The sequence below is a fragment of the Alligator mississippiensis genome, chromosome 8 (assembly GCF_030867095.1).
Source record: "Alligator mississippiensis isolate rAllMis1 chromosome 8, rAllMis1, whole genome shotgun sequence".
Classification (NCBI taxonomy): Eukaryota; Metazoa; Chordata; order Crocodylia; family Alligatoridae; genus Alligator; species Alligator mississippiensis.
In genome coordinates, this window is record NC_081831.1 from 46,030,488 (window position 1) to 46,040,044 (window position 9,557).

At 62.1% G+C, this 9,557-nt stretch overlaps 1 non-coding gene across 1 annotated transcript; it reads left to right on the top strand.

The window, feature by feature from the left end:
- Window positions 1–8,353: 8,353 nt before the first annotated feature.
- Window positions 8,354–8,463, top strand: LOC132252358 (U6 spliceosomal RNA). Its single transcript, XR_009464253.1, has one exon. It is a non-coding gene; the product is annotated as a U6 spliceosomal RNA (small nuclear RNA).
- The last annotated feature ends 1,094 nt before the right edge of the window (window positions 8,464–9,557 follow it).

Genomic DNA, 9,557 nt, shown 5'->3' on the forward strand with positions numbered 1-9,557 from the left:
ATTTTGAAATTAAAAATCGAGATACCTGTTGGCTAGTTTGAACTGCTAGAGTACATAGCAGGCCTGTGCGAATAGGGAAGTATTCGATTCAGATTTGGATTTGGCCGATTTGGAGGACGGTGATCCAATTTATAGATTTGGATCACTGTCCTAAATCAATTCAGTTGAATTGCCTTCAACCATTTGGCACTGATTCAGAGAGATTTGGTGATTTAGATCAGCTGGGGAGAGGCAAGCACAGCTGGGAGGCTGCAGGTTCTCTCACAGCTCCTCCAGCTGTGCCTGCCTCTCCCCAGGCAGGGGGAGCCACAGGAGAAGCCCCCATAGCTGCCCTGCCCAGCTCCAACCCCTGCCCAGGCCCCAGCCTAGACCTGGCACTAAAAAAAAAAAAAAAAAAGAAAAAAAGCTATGCACTCACTAGTTGCAGGAGTGGTGATTGGGGCCTCTGGGTGCTCATGGCAGAATTCCCCCAGGCAGTGCAGGGATCACCCCGCCCGCTTGGCACCCACCTGGCAGCTACCCCATGGCATGGGTGCAGCATGGCTCAGCATGGGTGCACCATGGCTCAGCAGGGCGCTGTGTGCTCTCTGGGAGCTGGGGCTGAGTGGCACCAGACTCCAGCTGATATGTAAAGCCACCCCAGCTCCCCAGCAGCGCCAGGTGCCCTGCCAAGCCAAACTGCACCCATCTGATGTGACAGCTGCCATGAGGGTGACAGGTGTGGGGGGGGCAATCCCCACTGCCCCCCAGTGTCCTGCGCTGTGTGGGGCAGCTCTGCCATGAGCCCTCAGAGGCTGCTGCAGCCAGTGTGTGGGGCTTTTTTTTTTTTAAGTGTCAAAGGCTGGAGCTGGGTGGGTGAGGGGCTGGGCATGGCAGCCATGAAGGCTTCTCCTGCAGCTCCTCCAGCTGTGCCTGCCTCTCCCTGGGCAGGGGGAGCTGTGGGAGAAGCCCCCATGGCTGCCATAACTGGCCCCAGCATCCTGGCACTTAAAAAAAAAAAAATACCCTGCATTCACTGACTGCAGAAGCCTGAGGGCTCATGGCAGAGCCTCCCCATGCAGCACCGGACAGTGGGGGGCAGTGGCAATCGCTCAGCCCTGCCTGGCACCTGTGTGGCAGCTGCCCCATGGTTTGGGTGCAGCGTGAGTAGGCAGGGCTTCATGTGATGTCTGGGAGCTGGGGCAGCTCCAGCAGTCAGTGGGAGCCTGGCACCACTCAGCCCCTGCACGCAGTGAACTGCAGACCTGCGCTGCACTGCACTGCACTGCACTACACCTGCAACATGGGGAGCTGCAGTGCAGGTGCCAGGCAGGGGGAGTTATCTCTGTTTCCACCCACAGCCCTACACTGCATGGGTGGGCCTCTGCCATGATCCCTGCTGCCAGAGCTTGGGACTTCTTTTTCTTTCTTTCTTTAAAAATGGCTGCCGACAGGTGAAGCCATTCTGAGCTCCTGCAGCTCAGGTGCCTTCTGCGCGTTCCCCTGCACTCCCTGCCCCCCTGTTCCTCTCCCCCCCCCCCAACCTTGCCTCTCCCCAGCCTGTGCTTGGGGACCCCCTCCCTGCCCCTTTGCTCCGCTTTCGGAGCGTTTTTCCCCTGGGCTCTGACAGCCCCGTTTGTCTCTGCCCCTCCCCACCCCCGCTTGAGTTCTCCCTTTGATTCCTGCTGCCTCCCTCCCCCAGGGCCCCTTACCTTGGTCCCTGCCATCTCCCCCTGCCTTAGGGCTTGCCCTGAGCCCCTGCAGGGTTGCTCTGCTCCCCCTCAGGCCGATTTTGGGGCGTTTTCAGCCCCCTCCCAGTCCCAGTCCCCCGCTCAGCCTGAGGCTTTTTTTTTTCTTTTTCCCTTGCTCTCCTGTGGGAGAGTTAACCCTCTCCTGTCTCCTGCCCGGGATGGCTGCCAGCAGACAGGGCACTTGGCATGGGGATGTCTCTGTGGACCTTCCCCTCAGCCATGCCCTGTGGGTGCACACCCCTCTCCACGTCAGGGTGGAGAACTGCGCTGGAGCTCTGGCGGACCTGCTGGGACACCAGAGTGTCCGGTACGCTTCCTGGGTCAATTCAGTGCCCGTTGTATATTTGAGCTCTCCCAGCCTGGTGAGGGAGGTGTGTGTGGTGGGGCTGGACATCTCAGGGGTCCACCACTTGGTTACGCCCCTGGAGACCCTGGCAGTGCGGGTGGTGGCCTCCAATGTGCCCCCGCACCTGCCAGACTTGGACCTCACCAACGCGTTCGAGCACTATGGTGTCCTCACCAGCCCCGGCGCAGGCTGACCATGGGGAGCAGGGACCCCAAGCTGAGACACGTCCTGTCCTTTCGGTGGCAGGTGTTCATGCTCCTCAGGGGTGACATCCGGAAACTGCCTCCCTCCTTCACCTTTGTGTTGGATAGGAGGTCCTACATGGTGTATTTCTCCCAGGGCAGGAATTCATGCTGCCGCTGCGGCGGCAGCTCCCACCTAGCTGCCCAGTGCCCATTAGGGCAGTCAGCCGGGGCACAGGCTGCTGCACCCGTCCAGGAGGACGGTGCATCCACCTCTGGGGTGAGACCCTCATCAAAGGGTGGGGTTGGGGGATCTGCCAAGCCCACCTCCGCCCCTGCTCCATCCGAGGGGCTCGACCCCTCTGGCATTGGCATTCTACCCGGGTGGGGGGGGGGGGGGGGCTGGGACATCCTCCCAGGGTTCTCCCGCCCCTGTCGTGGCTGATGCCCTGCCCGGTGGAGGGGCTGGGGAGTCCTCCCAGTCCCTTCCTGTCCCAGTTCCACTCGGGGTGGCTGGCGTCTGAGGCGCTGGGGTCCCATCAGATGGAGCACCCGAGACCTCCCCTCCACCCCTGCCTCTGCCAAGGTGGTGGACCCAGGGGTGGTGAACCCCAAGCAGCCTGGCCCGCCCCCTATGGGGGAGGTGCCAGCTGCTCCCAAAAAAGCCAAGAGCAAGAGGCAAAAAGGAGCGTGTAAAGGAGCTCCTGCCCCTTTGGGGCCTGCCTCGGACAGCACCGGGGAAAAGGTAGCCAGGGAACCTGAGCCCACCCTGCCTGCCCCCCCGGAAACCCTGCCACCTCAGGCTATGACTGAGGGTGTCCCAGAGATGTCTGGCAATCCCTCGCCCCCATCCCAGGTAGTGGGGCTTGTGAGCAGCAAGGCAGGGGGAGAGTGTCTGCCTCCTGAGCAGCAGCAAGCACAGGAGACAGCAGAGGGTCCTGCCACCCCACCACCCACTCCCCTGCCTGCCGATGAGGAGGAGATGGAGTGCCTGCCCTCCGAGCGCCGCAAGTGGCCTCGGCAGTGGGATGACATCTGCCCCCCAAAGCGGATGGGGATCAATCTCCCGGAGACGGTCCTCGACCCAGATACGGAGGGGGGCCTACTAGGGAGCCTGGCTATTGAGGGCACTTTCACCGGTCTCACCAGGAAGTCCCCTCTCAGAGTACAGCCCTGCCGGTTCTCGGTCGGCAATATCTAGCTCCTTCTGGAGAAAGCCCCCTGGGTGGCCCCCAGCTATGGAGGCCTCCTCAACCTCTTGGACCAGACCAAGGGCCAGAGGAATGTGGCCAAGAGCATCCGACAATGGTGCCCGGACCCCACACAGTTTGTCTGCACTGCTAGCAACGCGGCGAGGCTCATGCAGCGGGACCCAGGCACGCGTCAACATGCCTTCCGGCTCGAGAAGCTGGTGACCCGGGTGAGGGAGGTGTGGGGCCGAGGCAGGCCCGCGGAATAGGGTAGGGCAATGCTATGCCTTCCCGTCTCTGCAGTTTTTTCCCGGATCTGTCACCTTTTCTCCCACCGGTACCCTGCCTACCCTTCCTCTCTCTTCTCCTGCTCTTGGCGGTTACCACAATTGCCTCGCTAAACACCAACGGCTGCATAGACCCGGTGAAGCGGACAGCCATCCTGGAGGGCTTGCAGCAAAAGCGACTGGCGATCACCTTCCTCCAGGAGACGCACAGCGACGTGCACGTTCAAGCAGACTGGCACGCTGGCTGGAGAGGTTGCTTGTTCCTGAGCCACGGCACCAACCTCAGCGCAGGAGTGGCGACCCTCCTCTCGCCGCAGCTGCGGTACGACTCGGTGGTGGCACGGGAGGTCGTCCCAGGCTGGCTGCTGACTGTCCAGGTCACCCTGGCACACCAGAGCCTGCTCCTCGTCAATATCTATGCGCCCACCGACAGGAGAGAGAGGGTCGCCTTCCTACAGAGCCTGGGCGACCTCCTGCGTGACGCCAGCGACAAGGGTGACCTGCTCCTCATGGGCGGGGACTTCAACTGCACCGTTGACACGCTGCTAGACTGGACGGGGCCAGAGCCGCACCTGCCTTTGGCAAGCAAGCTGCAGACCGTGCTGGAGGCAGCAGACCTCGTTGACTCCTGGCGGGTCCTCCACGCTGATGCGCGACAATACACATGGGCAAAGATGAGTGCCAGTGGGATCGCCATGGCCCACCTTGACTACCTCTACATTGGCCAGCACCACCTGTCATTACTGCGCGGCAGCCACATCATTCCATCGGGCCTCTTGGACCACACCCTGGTCTAATGCGAACTGAGCCTGCCTGGCAGAGCACGCACGCGGGCCCCTTACTGGTGCCTCAACGTCAGCCTGCTGCAGGACACCGATTTCAGGGACTGCTTCGCCCACCTCTGGAGGAACTGGGAGGCGGCGCGAGCAGACTACTCCTCCTGGGGCCTGTGGTGGGACATGGGGAAGGTCCAGATCCGAGCATTCTGCCAGCAGTATTGCCAGCTGGTGGCGAGCGAGCTCCGCCACTGCACCCAGGAGCTGGAGGAGGACGTGGTGGAGCTCGAGGCCGCCCTGCTCCGCACGGGCAACGACACGGCACTCCTTGAGAGCCTCCGGTCCCGCAAGAAATGCCTGCGGGAGCTGGCAAAGGGTGCGGCCCGTGGTACGTGGGTCCGTGCCTGCTGCCAGGAGCTGGCAGCAGCCGATGCCCCGACCGGCTTCTTCTTCGGCCTGGAGAGGCGACAGGCTGCGGCAAACACGCTGGACCACCTCAAGACCCCGGAGGGATGGCTGCTGATGGAGCCAGGCGAAGTGCAGGGTCATGCCATTGCCTTCTATAGGGACATGTTTGCGGCTGAGCCCATTTGTCCGCAGGCCACTCACCAGCTGCATCAGGACCTGCCGCGCCTGGGCACTTTGCAGGTCGAGGCCCTGGAGCGCGAACTCTCCCTGGCGGAGCTCGAGGCTGCTGTGGGGGGGGGGGGGCTTGCCTCGGGCAGGGCCCTGGGCCTTGATGGACTGCCTGTGGAATTTTACAGAGCCTTCTGACCCCTCCTCGGGCCCAGCCTGCTCTGCGTTTTCCGCGAGAGCCTCACCGAGCGGACCCTGCCGGCCAGTTGCCGCTGGGCCGTACTCACCTTGCTGCCCAAGAAGAGAGACCTCGGCTGCCTGAAGAACTGGCGGCCCGTCTCCCTTCTGCGCACCGACTACAAAATCCTGGCCAAGGCACTGGCGAACCGTCTCCACACCATCATGGCCTCCGTCATAGGGCCGGAGCAGAGCTACTGTGTGCCGGTCAGGACCACCCAGGACAAGCTTTTCTGCTGCGCGACCTGCTCACGGTCACAGAGATTTTTGGCCTGGACGTCGGCGTGGTCTCCCTGGACCAGGAGAAGGCTTTTGATCGTGTCAACCACTGGTACCTGCTCGGCACCCTCGAGGCCTTTGGCTTCAGGCCACTCTTCACGGCTGCGCTCTGGGTCCTGTACCACGATGCCTCCGGCCAGCTCAAGGTGAACGGCTTTCTGTGCTCCCCATTCCCCGTACCTCGCGGCATACGCCAGGGCTGCCCCCTGTCAGGCATGCTCTACACCCTAGTCATCGAACCGCTGCTGCACACTCTGCGACGTCGCCTGACCGGCCTAGCCCTGCCGCCGGCACCGGGCCCCACCACCGGCCCCCCGATCTGGCTGACGGCGTACGCGGATGACGTGACCATCTTCCTGGGCAGCCAGGAGGATGAGCGGGCCCTGGAGGACTGCCACCACGCCTATGAGCTCACTGCATCGGCCCACATCAACTGGGGCAAGAGCGACACCTTCCTGCTCGGGACGTGGGCCGGCACGCCACCTCTGGACCTGACGGGAGGCCTCACCTGGCACCAGGAAGGCCTCAAAGCCCTGGGAGTGTTCCTGGGGCCGCCGGCCTTTGCGGCCCGCAACTGGGAGGACCTGGCTGAGGGTGTGGAGGCCCGCCTTCAGCGCTGGCGCCTTCCTGCCCTCTCTTACCGCGGCTGAGTCCTCGTCATCAACAACCTGGCAGCAGCGACCCTGTGGCACCGCTGCGCGGTGCTGGACCCTTCGCTAGAGCTCCTGGAGAGACTGCAGTGGCTCCTGGTGCACTTCCTGTGGGACGACGCCACTGGCTCCCATGAGCTGCCCTCTACCTGCCCACTGGTGAGGGGGGCCAGGGCCTGATCGACCTGGCCAGCAAGGTGGCCGCCTACTGGCTGCAGGCCCTCCAGCGGCTCCTGTACGCTGAAGGCCACCTCCTGCGGCAGCAGCTGGCGTGCCGATTCCTGCAGCGAGTGGGGGGCCTTGGCTTTGACCAGGAGCTGTTTCTGCTGGACCACACCTTCCTGAACAGGGCAGTACTTCCCCCGTTCTACCGCAGCATGGTGCGGGCCTGGCGGGCGGCCTTCCATCTCTGTCCCCAGGCCAGGCGCCTGCTGTTCCCGCAACTGCTTCGGGAGCCCCTGGTCTACAACTCGGCCCTGCAGCGTGTTGTGCTGAGCCTGGCCTCCTCCAGCCTCGTGGCAGCTCTCACCGAGGCGCACACCACCCGCCTGGAGCACCTTCTGGACCCTGCTCTGTTGGACTGGCTGTCACCCGAAGCCCTGGCTACCCGGCTGGCGCTGCACTCCATCCGCACCACGGGCCGACTTCTGTGGGCCGTTAGGGCCGCCCTCCCAACAGAAGCAGCGACTGCCCTGGAAGTCTATCTCCAGGCTCATCAGACCCTCCCCGCCATGGACACCGCACACGACGCCTTCCCACCACTACCCGTCATCCCAGCGGTACCCAGTGAGCTGGCTGAGCGGCCCAACATGCTGCTCAGGCTCCCTGTGTCCCCCAGCAGCAACACAGGCTGCCCTTTTGGCACCCTCCCCCGCAAGGGACTCTACGTGTGGGTGGTGTGCACCCAGCACGCCCAGGTGCTGGCCGGCCGCCCTGACACCGTGTGGCGGTGGCACCTGGCATGGCCCGGGACCCCAGCGTGACACACGCTATATAAGGGGCCCACTGCCAAAAAGACCAGTGACCTGCAATGGCGACTAGTGCACAGCATCCTGGCCACCGGCACCTTTGTTCACCACCTGGACCCGGTGGCCTCAGCGGCCTGTCCCTTCTGCCCGGGGGTGCTGGACGAGGACATTTTCCACGCTTTCCTCGACTGCCCCCGGCTGCAGCCGCTCTTTGCCACCCTGGGAGCTCTGCTTCGAGGACTGGGCCGGGACTTCTCCAAGGACATCTACATCCGCTCCTTCCTGTACCGGGCAGCTGAGTGGGCCGCGGTCAGCCTGGCCAACTTCCTGCTGGCCCAGGCCAAGATGGCCACCCTGAAGAGCCGGTGAAACTGGCTCACTGGGACCGGGATGGTCGATGCCTTGCAGCTCTTCCGCCTGCTGGTGCAGGCCTGCCTCTAGCTCGAGTTCGAGCATGCTGTCCTCCATCGGACGGTGCCCACCTTTGAGAAATGCTGGGCCCTCAAGGGTGCACTGTGCCGAGTCGAGGCAGGACACCTGCTCCTTGCTCTGCAACACCACCGGCTGCTGAAGGTGCAGAGACGCGTCCAGTGGGCCGAAACCTCGGACTTTGTTCATGCGGGCCGACCCCTGATGCCCTGAGGCCCCCATGGATGTCTGGAACTGTAGATATGTAAATAGTCCTTTTGTTTGTTGTGGGGTTTTGTTTTGTTTTTGTGTGTTTATTTAGTCTAGAGTGTACGGGCAGGCCTTGCAGGGCATGAGCTCAGGCCTTGTCCATGAGGCCCAGATCTTTGGGCCAACCTGTACATATTCCCTACTGGCCCTCATTTGTCACCCTCCCTGGAATAAATACCTCTTAAAAGTCAAAAGTCTTTCTTTCTCAAACTTGTCTCCAAGCATTGAGCACAAGTGATTTACACCAGGAACACGAAGGGAGGAAATGCGCCTGCTGGAGGAGAAGATGCATAAAGGCTTCTTCAGTGACCTCTACAAAGATCTTTCTTCTGTAAAATGTATACGTATTGAGCACATTTTTGGTCCTGGGAGGTAGAACCAGAGCTTGCTCCATCCCCTCCATGCATCAGCCTGGTATTACAGTGCTTCTTTCTTTCACGCAAATTCGTGAAGCGTTCTTTCTTTCTTTCTTTCACATATACTAAAATTGGAACGATACAGAGAAGATTAGCATGGCCCCTGCGCAAGGATGACACGCAAATTCGTGAAGCGTTCTTTCTTTCTTTCAAGATGGCCGCCGACAGCTGAAGCCCTTCTAAGCTCCTCCAGCTCAGGTGCTTTCAGCTCGTTGCCTCGCACTCCCTGCCCCCCTTTTCCTGTCCCCCCCCCCCCAAAAAACCCCTTGCCTCTCCCCACCCTGTCCCTGGGGACCCCCTCCCTGCCCCTTCCCCCCACTTTCTGAGCCTTTTTCCCCTGGGCTCTGGCAGCCTCGTTTGTCTCTGCCCCTCCCCCACCCCCGCCTGAGTTGTCCCTTTGATTTCTGCTGCCTCCCTCCCCCAGGGCCCCTTCCCTTGGTCCCTGCCATCTGCCCCTGCCTTGGGGCTTGCCCTGAGCCCCTGCGGGGTTGCTCTGCCCCCCCTCAGGCCGATTTTGGGGCGTTTTCAGGCCCCTCCCAGTCCCAGTCCCCCGTGTCAGCCTGAGGCTTTTTTTTTTTTTCCCCCCCTCTCCCTCCTGTGGGAGAGTTAACCCTCTCCTGCCTGGGATGGCTGCCAGCAGCCAAGACACTTGGAATGGGGATGTCTCTGCGGACCTTCCCCTCAGCCATGGCCTCCAGGTGCACGCCCCTCTCTATGTCAGGGTGGAGGACTGTGCCGGAGCTCTGGTGGACCTGCTGGGACGACGGAGTATCCGGTACGCCTCCTGGGTCAATTCAGTGCCCATCATATATTTGAGTTCTCCCAGCCTGGTGAGGAAGGTGTGTGTGGTGGGGCTGGACATCTGGGGGGTCTACCACTTGGTCACACCACTGGAGACCCTGGCAGTGCAGGTGGTGGCCTCCAACGTGCCCCCGCACCTGCCAGACTGGGACCTCACCAACGCGCTCGAGCGCTATGGTGTCCTCACCAGCCCCGGCGCAGGCTGACCATGGGGAGTAGGGATCCCAAGCTGAGACACGTCCTGTCCTTTCAGGGGCAGGTGTTCATGCTCCTCAGGGGGGACACCCAGAGACTGCCTCCCTCCTTGACCTTTGTGTTAGATGGGAGGTCTAATGTAGTGTATTTCTCCCAGGGCGGGAATTTATGCCGCTGCTGTGGTGGCAGCTCCCACCTAGCTGCCCAGTGCCCATTAGGTTAGTCAGCTGGGGCACCGGCTGCTGC